Source organism: Pristis pectinata, chromosome 10 (genome assembly GCF_009764475.1).
Source record: "Pristis pectinata isolate sPriPec2 chromosome 10, sPriPec2.1.pri, whole genome shotgun sequence".
NCBI lineage: Eukaryota > Metazoa > Chordata > Chondrichthyes > Rhinopristiformes > Pristidae > Pristis > Pristis pectinata.
In genome coordinates, this window is record NC_067414.1 from 67,658,469 (window position 1) to 67,679,672 (window position 21,204).

At 42.0% G+C, this 21,204-nt stretch overlaps 1 protein-coding gene across 5 annotated transcripts in view; it reads left to right on the forward strand.

The window, feature by feature from the left end:
• Window positions 1-21,204, forward strand: part of LOC127574945 (CYFIP-related Rac1 interactor A) — a 171,117-nt gene that overhangs the window by 115,274 nt on the left and 34,639 nt on the right. The gene's annotated exons all lie outside the window — the stretch shown is intronic.

The window sequence follows — 21,204 nt, forward strand, 5'->3', positions numbered from 1 at the left end:
AGCGAGATCTTGGTGCTTGTTGGTGAGCTCTGTCGATGAGGCATTCTGCCAGATGATTTGGACAGTTTCCTCAGGGAGCCACCCCACAGTATACATAATGTCCCTGTCCTGCAGTGTCTGCAGGACATTCTGCGCTGCCCACTACCTGATGGACTTCTGGTCAAAGGTGTTTGCTTGGAAGCAGTCTTCCACAATGGACAGGTAGTGCGGCAATGTCCAGCTGACTGGGATGTTGCACTTCAGTGGGGCCAGACCTGTCCTCCGCAACACCGGGGGCAGGTAGGACCTCAGCATGTGGTGACACTTGGTGTCCACGTACTTTGGTTCTGCACGCAGCCTGATGTAGCCACACATCAAGATGGTCATCAGGATGAGGGCAACATTGGGTACAGTTTTGCCCCCTTTCTCTGGGGACTTGTACATCGTGACCCATCGGACTTGTTCCATCTTGGACCCCCAGATGAACTGGAAGACAGCCTGGGTGATTGCCAAGGCGAAGGAGCAGGGGACGGGCCACACCTGTGCCAAATACAGCAGCCCCGAGAGCACATTGCACCTGATGACCAAATTCTTCCCAGATAATGGGAGAACACTGTTTCCACAGTCCCTATTTTTGGTTGACCTTTCCAATCTGCTCCAGCCAATTCTTGTTACACGCCTCGGCCCCTCCGATCCAGATCCCCAGCACCTTCAGGTAATCAGACCTGACAGTGAAGAGGACGTCGGATCAGTCGGGCCAATTGCCAAGGAGCAAGGCCTTGCTCTTACTATGGTTGACTCTGGCCCCCGATGCCAACTCAAACTGGTCACTGATGCTTATCAATCTGCGAACTGATTATGGATCTGAACAGAAGACGGCAACATTTTCCGTGTACAGGGAGGTTCTGACGTGTGCTTCCACTGCCTGGCAATGTCACCCCTCTTGTGTGCTCGTCCTTACTGATGGATTAGGCGAAGGGTTCTGTGCAGCACACGAAACGGGAGAGTGGACAACCCTGCCTGACTCCAGACTTGATGGAGAAACTATGTTTTCCACCCATTGATTTGAACTGCACCACGGATATCTGTGTAGAGCAGTTGGGTCCAATTTCTCATTCCCTCCCCAAAACCCATTTTGGAGAGCATGTCCATCATGCACGTGTGTGATATCCTATCAAAGGCCGCCTTCTGGTCCAAGCTGATCAGGCAGGCATCCACTCCTCTGTCCTGCATATAGGTGATGTTATCACTGAGCAGCACAAGGCTATCAAAGTTTTTCCTGCCAGGTACTGAACAGAGCAGACTCAACCTGGTTTCAAAGCTGTAACCCTAATGCATAAACTCTGCTTATAATGTTTGGAGTCCAGATAATCCTGGTACTTCTATGCTGAGCTCCCTCCTTTCTAAGGTGTGGTGACTACATTACTGTTCACGGTGTGCAAGTGTGTTCTAACCAGGAGTTTGTGTAGCTGAAGTATAACTTTTTACCTGCATTGTAATCCAGTGCAAGAGTTATTGTGCCAAGTATTATGTTATCTTTTTGATTATCTTCTATACCTGACAGTTTAATAATTAATGTACACAAAGTCCTCCATCTCTTTGAACATCCGCTGCTTTTGCTTTTTTGTTGTTTTAAATGGTATCCCGTTTATCATTTTAGGTCCCAGATGAATGACCTCAAGTTCACCTACATTGAAATGCATTTGCCAACTTTTTTTCCTTTTCACTTAATTATTTTTGTAATTAATGGTACTATGGTCGCAGCTTATATTGCTGTTTATTTTTGTGCCATCAGATAAGTTAGATACATCGCTTTCTACCGCGTAATCCAAATACATTGAATTATTAAGACTCCACTAACCATATCCTGAAAAGTTGGATGTCTGCTGACTATACCTGCTCTCTGATTCCTGACACTCAGCTAATTTTCAGCCAATTTTCAGCCAAATCATAAGAACATGAGAAATAGGACTAAGTCATTTGATCCTTTGGACCTGCTCCACCATTGGTCAAGGTCATGGCTGATCTTTACATCAACATCATTTTCCTGTAGTATCCACATAATATGCAGAAATCAATCATTCTCTCTTTTGATTAAAATTGATGACTGAGTCTCCACAGGCCTCCTGAGTTGGAGAATTCCAAGGATCCACTGCCCTCCATGAAGAAATTTCTCCTCACCCTGGTCCTATTATTTTGAGACTAAGGCCTCTGCTTCTAGACTCCTTAACCAGGGCAAACACTTTCCCTGCATCCAACCTGTCTAGCCCTCTAATAATTTTGTGAATTTCAATGAGATAATCTCTCATTTTTCTAAAATCTAGATAGTACAGGTCTGGTCTGCTTAATGTCTTTTCATTCGGCAAACCTGATATCCATGGAACTGGTCTTGTGAATCTTGCTACACTCCCTCTACGGTGAATATTTCATATTTTGGGGGAAAGGAGACAAAAACTATGCACAATGCTCTGAGTGTTATCTCACCAAGGCCCTATATAATTTCACTAAGATATCCTTATTCAGATCTTCTAGTCATAGAGGCCAAAATACGATTGCCTTCCAAATGACTGTATCTGCCTGTTGACCTTCAGTTACGTGTACAGGGGCACTGAGTTCCCTTTTGAACATCAACGCTACCCCATCTCTCGCAACTTAACAAATATTCTGCTTTTCTATTACGTGCACCAAAATAGCGAAACTTCACATTTTTCCAAATTATGTTACATTTGCTATGTTCTTGCCCACTCATTCAGCTTGTCTGTACCCTTGAAGTTTCTCTACATCTCCTCCCTTCACGCATTCTAACCCAGCTTTATATCATCAGCAAACTCTGAAATATGACATTTTGTCCCCTCAGCCAAATCATTGATATTATATCATATGATTAACTGGGCCCAAGTACCAGCCTCTGTGATATTTATTTGTCATAGCCTGCCAGCCTGAGAAAGATGCATGTATTCCCTTTTTTTTGTCTGATAACCATTTCTCAATCCATGTCGATACATAGCCCCAACTTTTTGTGGTCTAACCTTGTTGACCAACCTGTGTAAGAACTTGGTCAACAAAATACCATCAGGTCAGATCTTCGACTTCAACTAACAGGCTCTTAAGAAGGGATTTAGCAAGTACCTTTTTGGGCATCCCTAGGCATTCCTTGTCAACTATTTTATTCACTTCAAAAAAAACAAAATCAGGTACATTAATCTTGACAAATTATGCTTGCTCCCTATCAAGTAAAAATTTTTGTTCTCCTTGATCAAAGTCTCCAATAATTTTCTGGTGATGATTGTTACCCTAAAATTCTATGGATTCTCTCTCTCTCACTATAAAAAGCAGAGTAATGTGCATAACTTTCCAACTAAAAGGTAAAGTTTCCAAGTCAAAGGAACCTTGATTTTAGTTTGGGCATCTGCAGTGTTCTTGCAACCTTTTGTTTAAAATCCTGCGACACAAGCCATCTGATCCAGGGCATGTGTTTTTTTTTATTTCAGTTTATTTAATTTTGCTGAGTGCTTATCCCTGGAATGTTGGACACACTCTCCCCTTCGTCTGTAATGCAAATTAAATATCCAGTGGGAGATTATTCATCTGATGGTGTTAGCTTGAGGAAGACTGACATCAGGGCATTAGAAAACCACCTACCACTCTTCCTGAGAAGCTGGGGAGGGAAGGGGTTTTGGTTTAAAGTCTAATGCAAAGTATAGGACGGCACTTCCACACAATGAACACAGCAATGAATGGTGAGCAGGATGCCGCAGGTGTCGGTGCTGGGCCCACAACTGTTCACGATATACATTAACGATTTGGAAGAGGGGACTGAGTGTAGCGTATCTAAGTTTGCTGAATGCACTAAATTGAGTGGAAAAGCAAATTGTGCAGAGGATGTGGAGAGTCTGCAGAGAGATATAGATAGGTTAAATGAGTGGGCAAGGGTCTGGCAGATGGACTACAATGTTGGTAAATGTGAGGTCATCCACTTTGGAAGGTAAAATTGAAGATCAGATTATTATTTAAATGATGAAAGATTACAGCATGTTGTTGTGCAGAGGGACTTGGGAGTGCTCGTGCATGAATCGCAAAAGGTTGGTTTGCAAGTGCAGCAAGTTATCAAGAAGGCAAATGGAATGTTGGCCTTCATTGCTAGAGGGACTGAACTTCAGAGCAGAGTATAGGACAGCACCAACACTTGCTGCGTTCATTGTGTGTAGGTGCTGTCCTATACTTTGCATCAGACTTGAAGAATTTATGCTGCAACTGTACAAGGTACTGGTGAGGCCGCACCAGGAGTACTGCATGCAGTTCTGGTCTCCTTACTTGAGGAAAGATATACTGGCTTTGGGGGCGGTGCAGAGAGGTTCATCATGTTGATTCCGGAGATGGGGGTTAGCCTTTGAGGAGAGATTGAGTCGTCTGGGACTATCCTCACTGGAATTCAGAAGAATGAGAGGGGATCTCACAAGAACGTGTAAAATTATGAAAGGGACAGATAAAATAAAGGCAGGAAGGTTGTTTCCAGTGGTAGGCGAGACTAGAACTAGGGGACATGGCCTCAAAATTCGGGGGAGTAGGTTCAGGATAGAGATGAGGAGAAACTATTTTTCCCAGAGAGTAGTGAATCTATGGAATTCTCTGCGCAGGGAAGCAGTGGAGGCTGCCTCATTAAATATACTTAAGGCACAGTTAGATAGATTTTTGCCTAGTAGGGGAATTGAAGGTTATGGAGAAGAGGCAGGTAAGTGGATCTGAGTCCATGGACAGATCAGCCATGATCTTATTGAATGGCGGAGCAGGTTTGACGGGCCAGATGGCTTATTCCTGCTCCTATTTCTTATGTTGTTATGATATGGGACAGGGTGAATTCTAACAACTGATTATTAAAGTATTTGACACAGTGATTTTGATTTTTTTTTCAATGAATCTAAATATTTTTGTGTGACATCAATATCATGAGTTAAACTGAAATAGCAATGGCTTAGCACTGAGCCCTGGGTGAGGCCCCACATGCAATATTATGTTCAGTTTTGGTCACCCTGCTATAGGAAAGATGCCATTAAGCTGGAAAGAGTGCAGAGATTTATAAAGATGTTGCCAGGACTGAGTTATGGGGAGAGGTTGAGAAGGTTGGGACTTTTTTCATTGGAGTGTAGGCGAATGAGGGGTGATCGTACAGAGGTATACAAAATTATGAGGGGCATAGATAGGGTGAATGTGCACAGTCTGTTTCTCAGGGTTGAAAAATCAAGAATTAGAGGACGTAGGTTTAAGGTGAGAGGGGAGAGATTTAATAGGAACCTGAGGGGCAACTTTTTCACCCATAGAATGGTCAGTGTATGGAATGAGCTGCCATGGGAAGTGGTTGAGGCGGGTACATTAACAATATTTAAAAAGAACTTAGATTGGTACATGGATAGGAAAGGTTTAGAGGGATATGACCAAGATTCCCATCTAAGCTAGTCCCATTTCCCCATGTTTGGGACTAGCTTAGATGGGAATATTGGTTGGTATGGACTATTTGGGCCGAAGGGCCTGTTTCTGTGCTGCATGACTTGATGATTCTTCAAAGTGTTAGTCCTTTGAAAATGTCAAATAGCAAACCACATTTGCAGAAATGTTATCTTCCTGCTATACCTTTTTTTAATATATAAAAAAAATTGAATAATGAATTGCTTTCTGTATTTTAGTGCTTTTGTGTTGTATACTTCCATTATCTTGCTTACCTTTTCAATTGATGAACCAGTACCACCTTTTTAAACTGAAAAAATGAAACTGCTATAAAATAAGAATTGAGAAAACTTTGGGCCTATTCTTTCCAGAGCTAAAGATGGCATGTGAATTTGCACAGTAGTTGGGAGCTCTTTTTGATGGAATTGGAAGTGGTTTATTATTATCACTTGTACCGAAGTGCAGTGAAAAACTTATCTTGCATACAGTTCATAAAGACCAGTTCATTACACAGTGCATTGAGGTAGTGCAAGGTAAAATGATCACAAGACAAAGGAGCAGAAGTAGGCCATTTGGTAGAGTAGACCATGTAGACCAGAAGTAGACCATGAGCTAAACTAAAACTATTCCTATCTAGCCCCAATTTCTGGCCTTATCCCCATATCCCTTGATACCTTGACTAATTAGATACCTATCAATCTCCTCCTTAAAGGCCCCCAATGATTGGGCCTCCACAGCTGTATGTGGCAAAGAATTCCATAATTTCACTACCCTCTGGCTAAAGAAATTTCTCCTCATTTCTGTTTTAAACCAGTACCCTCTAATTCTAAGATTGTGCCCTCTAGTCCTGGACTCACCCACCAAGGGAAACAGCTTAACCACATCTACTCTGTCCAATCCTTTCAACATTCTAAATGTCTCTATGGGGTCCCCTCTCATTCTTTTGTACTCCAATGAATACAGCCCAAGAGCCGACAAATGTTCATCATAAGTAAGCCCTTTCAATCTGGGAATCATCCTCGTAAATCTCTTCTGAACCAGCCAATGGAGCATTGGCTGGTAGGCAGAACATCAGTACATCCTTCCTAAGATATGGGGCCCAAAACTGCACACAGTATTCCAAATGAGGCATCACCAGTGGTCCATAGAGCCTCATCAACACTCCCCTTCTTTTATACACTATACCTCTCAATGAATGCCAATGTAGTATTCACTTTCTTTACTGCCGATCCGACCTGGTGGCTAACCTTTAGATTATCCTTCACGAGTACCCCCGAGTCCCTTTGTACTTCTGTACTTTGAATTTTCTCCCCATCTAGATAATAATCTGCCCGTTTATTTCTTTTTCCAAAGTGTACAACGGAACATTTCTCAACATTGAATCTCAACTGCCATTTCTTTGCCCATTCTCCTAAACTATCTAAGTCTTTCTGCAACCTTCCTGTTTCTTCAATACCCCCTACTCCTCCACCTATCTTGGTGTCATCTGCAAACTTAGCCACAAAACCATTTACTCCATCATCCAAATCATTAATGTACAAAGTAAAAAGAAGCGGCCCCAACACCGACCCCTGCGGAACACCACTAGTAACCGGTAGCCAACCAGAACAGGATCCCTTTATTCCCACCCTTTGCTTTCTGCCTATCAGCCAATGCTCCACCCATTCCAATATCCTACCTGTAATTCCATGAGCTCTCAACTTATTATTCAGCCTCTTGTGTGGCACTTTGTTGAAGGCCTTTTGAAAGTCTAAATACACAACATCCACAGCCTCTCCCTTATCCACCCTACCTGAGATTTCCTCAAAAAACTCCAATAAGTTGGTCAAGCAGGATCTTCCCTTCACGAAACCATGCTGGCTTGGACCTATCTTGCCTTGCACCTCTAGGTATTCCTTAACCTCATCCTTGAGGATCGATTCCAATAACTTTCCCACCACCGATGTTAGACTAATAGGTCTGTGATTTCCTTTATACTGCCTCCCACCTTTCTTATACAGCGGAACTACATTTGCAACCCTCCAGTCCTCCGGAACCATGCCAGAGTCTATTGATTCCTGGAAAATTATCACCAATGTCTCCGCAATCTCTAAAGCCACCTCCTTCAGAACCTGGGGGGTGCACCTCATCCAGTCCGGGAGACTTATTTGTCTTTAGTCCATTCAGCTTCCATAGCACCTTCTCTCTAATAATCTTGACTGAACTCAGTTCTATCCCCTGAGGCCCCTGACTATCAGGTATACTGCTGATGTCCTCCACAGTGAAGACCAATGGAAAATACACATTTGGTTCCTCTGCCATATCTTTGTTATCCATTATAATTTCTCCCGCATTGTTTTCAATTGGTCCTATATCTACCCTTGTCTCTCTTTTACTCTTCATATATTTAAAAAAACTCTTAGTATCTTTTTGAATGTTGCCTGCCAACTTCCTTTCATAATTCATCTTTTCTTTCCTAATGACCTTCTTAGTTTTTTGCTGTAAGTTTTTAAAAGTTTCCCAGTCTTCTGTTTTCCCACTAATTTTTGCTTCCTTGTATGCCCTCCCTTCTGCTTTTATTTTAGCCTTCACCTCTCTCATTATCCACATTTGTGCCATTTTTCCAATCATAGTCTTTTTTCTTGGAATATATCTATCCTGCATTTTCCTTATTTCTTGTAGAAATTCCATCCATTTCTGCTCTGCCATCCCTCCAACTAGCTTACTTTTCCAATCAATTTGGGCCAGTTCCTCTCTCATGCCACTGTAATTTCCTTTGTTCCACTGAAATATTGACACATCTGATATCAGCTTCTCCTTTTCATATTTGAAACTGAACTCAATCATATTGTGATTGCTAGTTCCAAATGGTTCCTTTACCTTTAGTTCCCTAATTACCTCCGGTTCGTTACACAGCACCCAATCCAAAACAGCCGATCCCCTGGTGGGCTCATCAACAAGTTGCTCCAAAAAGCCATCCCGTAGACACTCCACAAACTCGCTTTCCTGAGATGCACTGCCTTTCTGGCTTTCCCAATCCACCTTCATGTTAAAATCTGCCATAATTATCTTGACGTCATCTCTCTGACACATTTTTTCTATTTCTAGCTGTAACTTATAGTCCACATCCCGGCTGCTGTTAGGGGGCCTATATATAACTGCTATTATTGTCCTTTTACCCTTGCCATTTCTTAGCTCCACCCATAAGGATTCCACTTCTTCTGACCCTATGTCCCTTCTCTCTATTGATTTTATATCATTACTAACCATTAGGGCCACACCAGCCCCTCTGCCTACCTGCCTATCTTTCCTATACACTGTGTACCCCTGGACGTTCAGTTCCCAATCACATCCATCATTAAGCCACAACTTGGTGATTGCCACAATGTCGTATTTTTTAATCTTTAGCTGTGCCACTAGGTCATCCACTTTATTTCTAAAACAAAAGCAGAATGCAGAATAAAGTTAACAGCTAGAGAGAATGTGCAAGGTCATGACAGGTAGATTGTGAGGTCAAGAGTTCACCTTATCGTACTAGGGAACCGTTCAATAATCTTATAACAGCAGGATAGAAGCTGTCCTTGAGCCTGGTGGTATGTGCTTTCAGGCTTCTCCGATGGGAGAAGAAAGAATGTCCAGGGTGGGTGGGGTCTTTGATTATGCTGGCTGCTTTACTGAGGCAGCGAGAAGTATAGACAGTTCATGGAGGAGAGGCAGGTTTCTGTGATGTGCTGAGCTGTGTCCACAACTACCTGCAGTTACTTGTGGTCCCAGGCAAAGCAGTTGCTGTACCAAGCCGTGATGCATCCAGATGGGATGTTTTCCATGGTGCATCAGTAAAAGCTGGTGAGTGTCAAAGGGGACATGCAAAATTTCTTCAGCCTCCTGAGGAAGTAGAGGCACTGGTGAGCTTTCTTGGCCATGGCATCTATGTGGTTGGACCAGGACAGGCTATTGGTGATGTTCACTCCTAGGAACATGAAACTTTCAACCCTCTCGACCTCAGCACCATTGACGTAAATAGGAGCATGTACACCACCCCCTTTCCTGAAGTCAATGACCAGGTTTTTTTTTTTTGCTGACATTGACGGAAAGGTTGTTGTCATGACACAATGTCACTAAGCTCTCTATCTTCTTCCTGTACTTGGACTCATCGTTATTTGAGATATGGCCTGCTACAGTGGTATCTTCTGCAAACTTGTAAATGGACTTGGGGCAGAATCTGGCCACACAATTGTGAGTGTATAGGGAGTAGAGTAGAGCACTGAGGATTCAGCCTTGTGGGGTACCAGAGTTGAGAATAATTGTGCTGGAGGTGTTCCTGCTTATCCTTACTGATTGCAGTCTGTTGGTCAGGAAGTCAAGGATCCAGTTGCAGAGGGAGGTATTGAGTCCTAGGTCTCGGAGTTTGGCGATGAGTTTGCTTGGAATTATAATATTGAGGGTGAAGCTGTAGTCAATAAACAATAGTCTAACGTAGGTGTCTTTACTGTCCAGATGCTCCAGAGATGAGTGTAGGGCCAGGGAGATGGCATTTGCCATAGACCTGTTTTAGGCGGGAGGTGAACTGCAGTGGGTCGAATTTTTCGGGGAGGCTGGAGTTGATGTGTGCCATGATCAGCCTCTCAAAGCACTTCATGATGGTGGATGTCAGAGCCACTGGTCGGTAGTCATTAAGTTACTTTGTTTACACATGCTAGGAAATTGTGGTCATGCTCCCCACAGTTTATCAACCTTTAATTTTAGTTTGTAGGTCATTGACTGGTGTCACCATCTCCCAAATATATATTTTGATAAGAATTGAAGTCAGGTGTAAAGAATGACAGATTCATTCATATTTCTTTATGACAGAAGCCATCTGGCCCCTTGAGTCTGTGCTTGCTCCAAGAGCAATCCTGTTCTCACACTTGTTTCCCTGTAATTGATTCTCTCTCACCTGCCCATGAATTTCCCCCCGATTCTCCGAACACAAACCTACACTCGGGTAATTTAGTGGCCAATGAAATACCAGTCCCCAAGTCTTTAGGATGTGGATGGAAGGCAGAGCACCCAGGGGAAATTCATATGGTCACAGGGAGAACATGCAAACTCCACACAGGGAGCATCAGAGGTCAGTTTCAAACTTGTGTTGTGGGATCTGTGAGGCAGCTGTGCTGCCTGCTCTGCTGTGCTGAGAACAGAATTATGACAATGGCACAAAAGCAGAAGCTGAATGCAAAAACCAAACTGCTGGAGGAGCTCAGTGGGTCAGGCAGCATCTGTGGAGGAAGAGGGATAGTCAACATTTTGGGCTGAGACCCTTCATCAGGATCAGTTGCAACTGGAATGCATCTTGCAAGAAATGTATTGGCTTTCTCCCTGCAGAACTATAACTATCACTGTAGAAGTAATAAGTGATGACCTGATTTCAAGGTCTTCTGCTCAATGGAATCCTTGTTACGTGACTTGCAATATTGGGTGCTTGAAGCCCTACTCCACTTGGTTATCTTTGGGAGCTTCTTGGGCAGGGAGCTACAAAATGGAGTTCCGTTTCTTACAGGAGGCATTAAAATGAGGACAAGATGTCTTCATTAGAAAGCTGCTACAAGCCTTTTGGCAGCAGTCAACAGAGCATTCTTGGTAGTGATCTCAAGGCAGGCCAGTCATTGGCCCCAAATCATCTGTGGAGGAGAAAATAAGTGAAAATTTGAAAGTTCCATTCAATTAATCAAAGATTTCTTTAAATGCAATGTGCTGCCCTTTGTGACCTGCTCACTAAGCATTGGATTTGATATTGAATAGCCTTTTTTATTCTTCTATGATTACTGTAAATTGCCTAATTGCACAGGGTCAAGAGTTTACACCATTATTTATATTTTTAACTTTAATTTGTTAATTTTTTTTATAAAAGAAAGTTATTTTATTCGTAGGTCCCCCTCCCCCCCCCCCATCCAGTTTTGATCTGTGTTATTGTTAGAGAAAAAAATTGTAGTTATTTGCTTCTTGTGCCATACTGTGAACAAGTTGACCTTTTACTTTCTACTCTTGACTGTTCAATCATCCTTGACATGTTGCCATAATAGACTTGGACCTTCTATGCCTGCAGCTCTAGCAATCTTTTATTTATTCATCAAGCTTACCCGATTAGAAGCAAATGTTGAGGGTTGTTGTGACCCTCAGAATTCAGTCAAGCAGTTAATTCCATTGATACTTAGGTCAAAGTGTTTCAGTGAAAATTAAAACCAATTAATTTCTCATTATTAATTATCAGAGTGTTGATGTAAAATAGACAGCATTCAAACCACCAGTTTACTGCAATATAATTAAAAATAGTTTTATATTTTTGTGAAATAGTTTTATATTTTTGTGAATACAGGAAGTCCCCGGATTACGAACAAGTTCAGTTTTTGAGTCTGTTCGTAATTCGAATTTGTATGTAAGTCGGAACAGTTATGTACAGTTCACATCTAGCGTCAATTAGTCAAATGTTTGTCTTAGTATATATTGTACCTAAAACATCATAAATATAATGCAGTAATAATAATAAATGTCGCGCAAAGTAGTCCGCCCGTTCATTAGTACGAACCATTGTGTGTAACTTTATTTTTTAAAATAATAGGCTTTAAGGAGGTCGGTTCGTAAGTACGGGCGCTCGTAAGTCGGGGACTTCCTGTATTACTGTATAAGACTGTTTAAGATTTTGAAACGTCAGTTTCTTTCAATTTTTCTACATCAATATTGAAACCAAAGCAAAGAAAGCTGAGTCAAATGTCACAACTGAAGAAATCCCAGCTTTGTTGGATGAGGAAGAAACTGTTGTGTGATGTATCAGCACAATGAGGGACAGGATAAACCTCAGCAATGGTTCCTACACACTTGTCGTTCTCTATATCAACACCTTTTTGGAAAAGGACATTTCTAACTTTCTGTGCAGGTGATAAAATACCCAAGTAACAGCTTTCACTCACAGATTGACTCAAATGTTAGATTTAGTCAATATGAAAAATTTTCACTAAATGAACTAGCCCAGACCTTTTTCGGCCTGGGCAGAGACTTGTATCTTAGCCTACTATTAAGCAGAGGATTTCACTGTTATTTCCTTTTGATCAGGAGATGCAAGTTTGGGTTAGAGTAGTTGTTTCTAAAGCTTCCTTTATGGAGGATTCCCTCAACTTTCCTGAGGAACTGCATTACAGGAAAGCAGAATTGCCATTGCAAAGGAAAATATGGCAAAAAAACCACTAGTGTAGCACAATAGAAATTATGCCCTGGTGAGTTAGAGTAAATTATACAAAAAGAAAATCTTCCCAATGTAAAGAATGTGTATTCCATTTAATGTCTTTGCTTTGAAAATCTGAGACTGAGGTAATTGTGATCATTCTGCAACTATTCAATTTGCTAAAATATATTCTAACACAATCCGTGTCATGGCCACTTAAAGTTAGAAGCATTATAAAGTCAAAGTCAAGTTTATTGTCATTTGCACAAGTACTTGTGTGCACAGATGCAATGAAAAACTTGACTTGCAGCAGCATCACAGGCACAGAGCATTATTTCAGCAGCATTCAGAAGAAATACATTCACAAATAAAATATACACAATAAATACATAAATTATAAAGAATCCATTATTGTTTAAAGTGGGCATGTTAGTATAAACATGAATTGCCTATTGTACAAGGTAACTTGGCAGCACCATTAAAATTAAAAGATATTGCATGGATAGCACTGGTGGTTATAGCAGTCAATAACACGAGACATTGAAACATTTCCGATCACGTCTTCTAAACTGATTCACCCCTCACAAAAGGATGTAAAATAATAAAAGTAACATCAACTGATTTGAGACCTGTTCTGTGCGTGAATTATCAATGAGCATTTTCTATAAAAGATTTTTTGCCAATATGAGCTTTTGCAGTCTCCAATAAATCAGCCACATTTAACACCGGAAAGACTTAAGCAATGTGTATGGCTGCCTTTAATTTAACAATATATCAGCCACAGTTCAATGGCATGAAAGAAAAAAAAACTTATTTTGTTCCATAAGAATAATCATTGGAGCCTGCCATAGGCTCTTTTATATTGATCAGTAAGAGGATGAATAAATACTGCTGTTACAGCCTGCAATATCTTCAGCTGCTATAACTGAACTGTGAAAGTGACTTTAATTCAAATGAAACATTGGAACATAGAACAGAAATAGGTGTTTGGTCTGACAAGCCAGTGCTGCCATTCAATTAGATGATGACTGATCTGTCTTGGGTTAATGTCCCTGTCTTAATTCTGCAATCCTAATACTGTCTGTGACCCTCAATATACCTAACAAAATAAAACTCTTGATAATCTTCAGTAGACCTAGCTTCGGCAGTTTTTGGGGCAGGGTGAATGGTGCATTGGGTGGATTCTGTGAGGAGAGCAAGTTCAGATTTCCACTACCCTTTGTATGAAGATGTATGAGGGAAATAATTTCGATATGTCTGCGATGAAATCTTTCAGTCATTGTAAGCTTGTCAGTTGAATAGCACATTAGGGAATACAAATTTAGCTTGTGCAATCTGTGCGTTCATGATTTAATCCTGTAGCACCAGTGTTGTCCTGGTAAATATGTGCTGAACCCTTTCTAAGACTGATACCTTCATACTGAAACATGATGTGCAGAACGGAACACTATACCCTAATTGGAGTTCAAACAGTTCTGTGCAGCTGTAACATAACTTTCATTCCTTTGTATCCTTAGCTTTTTAAATGTTTTTCTGTATCTGACCACAAACTCTATTGGTTTCTTTTAAACTGATAAAAGCCTATTTTAAATGTACAGTTTGACTTATTTAAGCAGCTGACCTTTTCAGCTTGCTATTTCACTGTGGCCTTAGCAACAAGACCCTACCTCCCAGTTATTTTTAAGCATCACTTTGCTGTATCTGCTGATTGACCGAACATTTAATAATAAGCTGTTCCTCTGTTATAAAGCTACAACACACATCACCCACCCAGCCTACACACCTCAGAAAGGGGTGAAGATGGAGCATGGCATTTTGTAATCACTTAATCACTTTTACTTGTATCTTTATATTGTCTGCACTCTTAGTGGTTTTTAGTCGAAACAGAAGAGGTCTGGCTTTTATGTAAAAGAAGTGCACGTGGCTTTTTAAGTCTTAGAATTCCTATTATTATATAATCAGTGTTTGGATTTATGTATTGACGATGGGTCTCTGGTACTGCTTTATAGTAATGTAAGTGTATAACAATCAGATGCAGGTTTTATTCCTAAACCTTGTGTGGGTATGAAAGATCATTGGGGCTGATCATTTCCTCACTGGAGCATCATACACAATGCACAAGCAGAATAATGCTCAGAGGAAATAAATTGATGCTGGTGTCTCTTGTTGGCCCTCATTACCAAGTGGTGCTACGATCACTCACCCTAAACATCTTGAGAGGGAACATGACACATTTCTGTGAATATATCAGCCATCTTAAAGGGATGAGCCAACTGGAAGTCCCATAAGAGACTTGTTAAAGGTAATGGGGTTGGATATTTACTGTGTCACTTTCGGTAAGTATAGTTGTAATTTCATTGTTTGTGCCTCTACAGGCTGCCTTACCAGGGAGCAAGTAAGAGCATAGAACTGATGTGCCAAATATTAAATGGAGAAACCAGGAAAATAAACGTGGATGTGAAGAATGGTGGTACATGAATAGCAGTGTGTGGCACTGGTTTAACTGAGAGGTCTTTTAATTTTTTTCTCCCAGATGGCATGGGGCAGTTGTAAGTTCAATAGATGGGCATTGTTTATTTTAATGGTGGTAGTTTTTTTTTATGGTCACTATGTCATTGTCTGTTGTTAGCACCCTCCCCTTGAAGACGTGTTGTGAGTTCACAACGCCACTGTAGAGATATGAACATGAAAGGCTTGGCTGAGGGAGAGCTACACTGTCAAAAGTTGCCTTCCTTTGGAGGAGACATTAAACTGCAGTCTTTTTTCCCTCATGCATGTCTGTAAAATAAGAGAAATGGGAGCAGGAGTTGGCTGTCCAGCCCCTCAAGCCTGCTCTGCCATTCAACAAAATCACGGCAGCTCTGACCTGTTTTTTTTTCTGTATCTGACCACAAGCTCCATCAGCTCTGTTTTCCTGCCTGTTCCCCCTAATCTTCGACTCCCCGACAGACCAAAAATCTGTCTATTGGTATTGGTTTATTATTGTCACTTGTACCGAGGTACAGTGAAAAGATTGTCTTACAAACCGATCATACAGATCAATTCATTACACAGTGCAGTTAATTGAGTTAGTACAGAGTGCATTGAGGTAGTACAGGTAAAAACAATAACAGTACAGAGTAAAGTGTCACAGCTACAGAGAAAGTGCAGTGCAATAAGGTGCAAGGTCACAACAAGGTAGATTGTAAGGTCAGAGTCCATCTCATTGTTTAAGGGAACTGTTCAATAGTCTTATCACAGTGGGGTAGAAGTTGTCCTTAAGTCTGGTGGTACATGCCCTCAGGCTCCTGTATCTTCTACCCGATGGAAGAGGAGAAAAGAGAACATGTCCCGGGTGGGTGGGGTCTTTGATTATGCTGGCTGCTTCACCAAGACAATGAGAGGTAAAGACAGAGTCCAAGGAGGGGAGGCTGATGTCCGTGATGCGCTGGACTGTGTCTACAACTCTCTGCAGCTTCTTGCGGTCCGGGGCAGAGCAGTTGCTGTACCAAGCCGTGATGCATCCACATAGGATGCTTACTATGGTGCATTGGTAAAAGTTGGTGAGAGTCAAAGGGGACAAACCAAATTTCTTTCCTCTTGAGGAAGTAGAGACGCTGGTGAGCTTTCTTGGCCATGGCATCTACGTGATTTGACCAGAACAGGCTGTTGGTGATGTTCACTCCCAGGAACGTGAAGCTCTCAACCCTCTCGACCTCAGCACCATTGATGTAGACAGGTGCATGTACTCTGCCCCCTTTCCTGAAGTCAATGACCAGCTCTTTTGTTTTGTTGACATTGAGGGAAAGGTTGTTGTCATGACACCATTCCACTAAGCTCTCTATCTCCTTCCTGTACTCCGACTCATCGCTGTTTGAGATACGGCCTACAACGGTGATACCATCTGCAAACTTGTAGATGGAGTTAGAGCAGAATCTGACCACACAGTCATGAGTGTATAGGGAGTAGAGTAGAGGGCTGAGAACCTCTTGGCCTCTGAGGACCAATCTTGGCCTTGTAGTTATCTGCCTTCTCACCCATTGGTCGATTAAGGAAAAATGTGTTTCAAGAGCAAGACCTCAGACCTGGCATAAAGCTGAGCAAACGTGATCCTTGCCCTCCTGTATGCTTCTGACACATGGGCTACCTAAAGCAGGCATCTCGGTGGAAAAAGCCCCTCAACGCCGTCTCCATAAAAATCCTCCAAGTTCACTTGATCAGGTTGCTATCTGTGGGAGCTAGCTGTGTGTAAAGCTAACTGCTGTCTTTCCCACATTACTATCGTAAGTATGCATCAAACGTGCTTACTGGCTGTGAGGCGTTTTGTGACGTGCTGAGGTTGTGAAAGACTATATAGATATGCAAGGTTTCGTCTTTGGGAGAAGCAGAGGTGGCTGACCTTAGCCACTAACAATGAGACATCTCATCTGTCATTAAACAAGCTATATGACAAGAAGGAGAAACAATATGACATAACCTCAGCCTTCATCACTAAATCTGATCGTTTAACAGCATTCTGAAACAAGAAAGCAGCAATCCAATGTTATATTTACTATGCCAAAAATAAAAAAAGAAATTACTCTGCCAGTCTGTTGCTTAAGATAGACAGCAGTGCAGGAGCTGTTAGGCCAGGAATTCCAGACAGCACCAGGATTAGTGCAAGATGTCACCAGACTGCTACTCCAGGAACTCTCTACCCATCAACCGGTGGGAGTACTGCAGTGTTTCTCGAGGGCAGTTAAGGATGGACAACTAGTGTTGGCCTTGCAAATGATACCAAGCTCCCAAAAATGAATCAAGTAAAACTCCACCTGATGTGATTAGAGTGCAACCCAAGTGCAACAGTTGTCAATCATTTGAATAAAATTCTCCACCCTCTTCTGGTACTAACAGCAGGGGGATAAAAAGGCATTGAAGAGGTTTGGATTTAGTGTTGTGCACAAGCAAAAATGGAGTAGATTTTGTTTTCCTCTGGGTGCTAAGCAGGGGAAAATCAGCTTCAAAATTGTTAAATTGCTCCCTGAAGCAGCTGGTTTATACGTATTGAGGGGCCAACAAGATGCAATGACCCATCAAGTCATCCTTGCCATTTATGTTATTCCTTGGGAACTGTACCCAGATGCGACCTGGGAGATTGTCTCTGCATTACGTGACAGGTGCATTGGTTTGTGCTGTTTAAAATAAAAACACTGCTGGAGGAACTCAACAGGTCAGGCAGCATCTGTGGAGTGAAAGGAACAGTCGACATTTCGCTAAGTAATCCAGGTTCTGCATGCATTTTTGCTGGCAATTCCTGGAGAAGTAAAAAAATGTGGAGCAGCATGAAGTGTGGATCGCAAGAAGTGTTCCTCATTACTGTCTCGTAATGAACGTGAGCCAGTCAGGTGGCAGCTGCTTTGGTTGTCAGGGACAAAGCCTTTGTCAGGAGGAATGTATCAGGTGCATAAGGTGCAAAACTTTGATTAACGATGGATCCGTCAAGAGAAAATGGTCACACCTGGCTTCATCATGTCTGATGACCTATGGTGGTGCTTTCATCCTGTGGCATTGATACCTCCGTTACTTGAAAAAGTGCTCAGTGGATGGCTCTTAACGAAGAAGAAAATTCCTGGAAATATTCAACAGATCAGGCAGCGTCTATGGAGATTTAGTGACCTTTAAACAGAACTGAAAAAACTGGAACTAAAACAAGTTTTCAGAAAGAAGGGAAGAAAAACAACTATCTGTGGTGGGATAGAAGGCAGGAGAAATTAAATAAGAAGGGACATTGGTCCACGGTAAAAGTGAGTGGTTGTGGGACAAATGAAGGATCAAGAGGTGGGAGTAGAGGAGGTGTGAAATGAGGAATAAACAGGACTGTTGCTTGGAATTCCTGAACTAATTGTCAGCTCCAGAAAGTGAAAGGATGAGTTGTTGCTCCTCAAACTTGCATTGAGCTTCATTTATGGGCAGAGGGCTGAGAGGTCGGTGTCAGTATGGTGTTCAGGGCAAAGAAGGGGAGAGAACTAAAGTGACATTCCTCTCTGTCCCTGGCAGTAGATCACACTGAGGAACACAGCAATTCCTGCTCTCATGAAATTCTAAATGCTGCCTCTCAGTTTCTAAGTCTGTACGATGCAAATTAGTCAAGATGAAGAAGAGTTGGGTAAATGACATCCCTTGCACTCACTAATTGAAATGGTAACTCTCAGGCTGTGGTAGTTTGTTCCTCATTTGAATTGTGCTCATGCTTGATAAACAACCTCAAGAAACATGAGGGTCATCTTGCTCTTGGTACCTGCTCGTTGATTTCTAATTTGCTGCTACCCCACAATATTTTTGAGAAAAGTCACACAGTCATTGGCCATGCCTTCATGTTCCCCAATATGATCTTCATTCTCCTTTCCCTGTGTTTGATATGCAGTGCATCCCTTACTTTAATTGTGAAGCACTCCTGAAGCATCTTCCCATGTGAGGAGGAGTCATTGAACCTCATTGTAATACCGTTCTCAAATTTGAGATTCCCTTAAAAATTCATACACTAAGCATCACTGTTGGAATAATTATTGAATCTGATTTTCCAAGCACACACTGCCTGCAAGGAGCCCAGTCCATTGCCTCATGTCAGAAAGTCAAGGACGCACAAGTTTCCATCCACTGATTCAGCGGGAAGAAGTTACAGCCAGCAGTGTGAACTCAAAATTATCTTCCTCGCTTCGGAGTGGTGGATTGTAGTGGAACAGCTGAACGCTGGGGGGGTCTTGTGTGGATGACTTCCTGCAGATGGCACTGTTCGACAGAGTGTCTTAACTGAATGACTTGATCTCATGTAATCCTACTGGAAACAAGTAATTACAGTTGTGAACAAATGTCTGAAATGTGGGGGTGTGACTGCTGTGGCGGGAGTCTACTGAGTAGCCTTTCTGAGTCACAACAAAAACACCCCTGCTCAATATCCATGTTCATGTCTTTATTTAGCTTTATGGCCTTTGCAGGTTGACCTGCACTGGTAATAACGAGGCTTTTGAAACCAAACTCATTCTTCAGTTATAAGCACATTAATTTCTGTTTAACATGGCCTGTCATTTTAGTAATTACATTTTTTTAAAATCTAAATTTGGGAAGTTGCGTTATTGTACTTGAAAACCTGCTTCTGTTCAGTGTTGAAGGATTTGGTCTATCAAAAGTTTTCGCTGGTTCCAGTAACAGCTGTTCACACTGTTTTCAAACTAAGCTCAACATGCTGTTTTAAGTTTGAAATCAAGTTATGGCGAGCTCGTCCCTTGCTGACAGGTCAAACAGTTGTTACAATAACCATATGGAAACTCTCTTCAGTCTTAGGTGGGCTGATCAAGGAAGGACACCTGCAGTTTAAGACATGGTCCTGATTAAGGCTTCTGTAAGTACAGAACCTAATTGGAAAAATTGATCCATTGGATGAAAATCAACAGCTTACATGAAATGAAAACAGAAAATGCTGGAAACACTCAGCAGGTCAGGCAGCTTTGGTGGAAAGAGAAACAGTCGACACTTCAGGCCAAAGACACTTCGCAAAACTAGCTAGGAGAGAAAAAAATATTTTTGTTGCAGGGAAGATGGGGGAGAGAGGGATGGGGCAAAGGAAATGTCCATGATAGGATGAGGCCAGGGTTGCAGTGGGGATAAGTTGTAGAGGTCAATAGCTTAATGGGGGAGCTTTTATAAATAGCAAAGCTGTGGGATGTACCAAGCAGGTCACGCTGTGCTACGAGAGAGAGAGAGAGAAAACCTGAGCCAGTATCAGGTAGTTCACTTACAGAAGAAATAACCAGTTTTGATGCAGACAGAGAAAGTCACTTGCCCGACATCAAAGAATTCAATATTGAGTCAGGAAGGCTGCAATGTGCCCACACGGAAGTGAGGTGCTGTTACTCGAACATTGGGTTATGTTATAACAGTGTAGGAGGTCACAGACAGAGTTCAGAGTGGGAGTGAGCATTGAAGTGACAGGTAAGCCAAAAAGAGGTTAGTCCTACGGACATGCTTCACGGTGATGCTGTTTCCTTGCTCATTGAGAACTGTAGAACTGGGTGGTACCTATTAGAGCTGCTGTCTCATATTCCAGTGATCCAGTTCAATCCTGATCTCTGGTGCTGATTGTGTGGAGTTTGCACGTTTTCCCTGTGACTGCATGGATTTCCACCCTGTGCTCCAGTTTCTTCCCACATCCCAAAGGCATGCAGGTTAGTAGGCAACTTGCCCTTAGTGTGTGTGTAGATGAGTGGAGTTGGTGGGAATGTGGGTAGAATAAAATGGGTTAGAATGGGATTACTGCAAAAAATGGTGCTTAACGGTTCAGTGAGCCAAAGGGCCTGTTTCTGTGCTGTATCTGTATGACTCTATGATACTACACACAGGAGGAGGCCATCCAGTGGAGGTGGTGAAGGGCGGTTACAGTAAGCTTCTAATACTGTTTTATAACAAGGGCTTGATTTTTTTTCTTTCATTTTAAATTTTGGATCACATTGGCAGCATTTTCGTATTCAGCTGTTATCATCGTTTGGCGAAGTTGGATATTTAAAAAAGAATCTTACAAATACATCAGCCTGTGGTATACTTAATAAATTGCAGCTAAATTGATAAGGACTGTATTACCTGGACAGCCAATG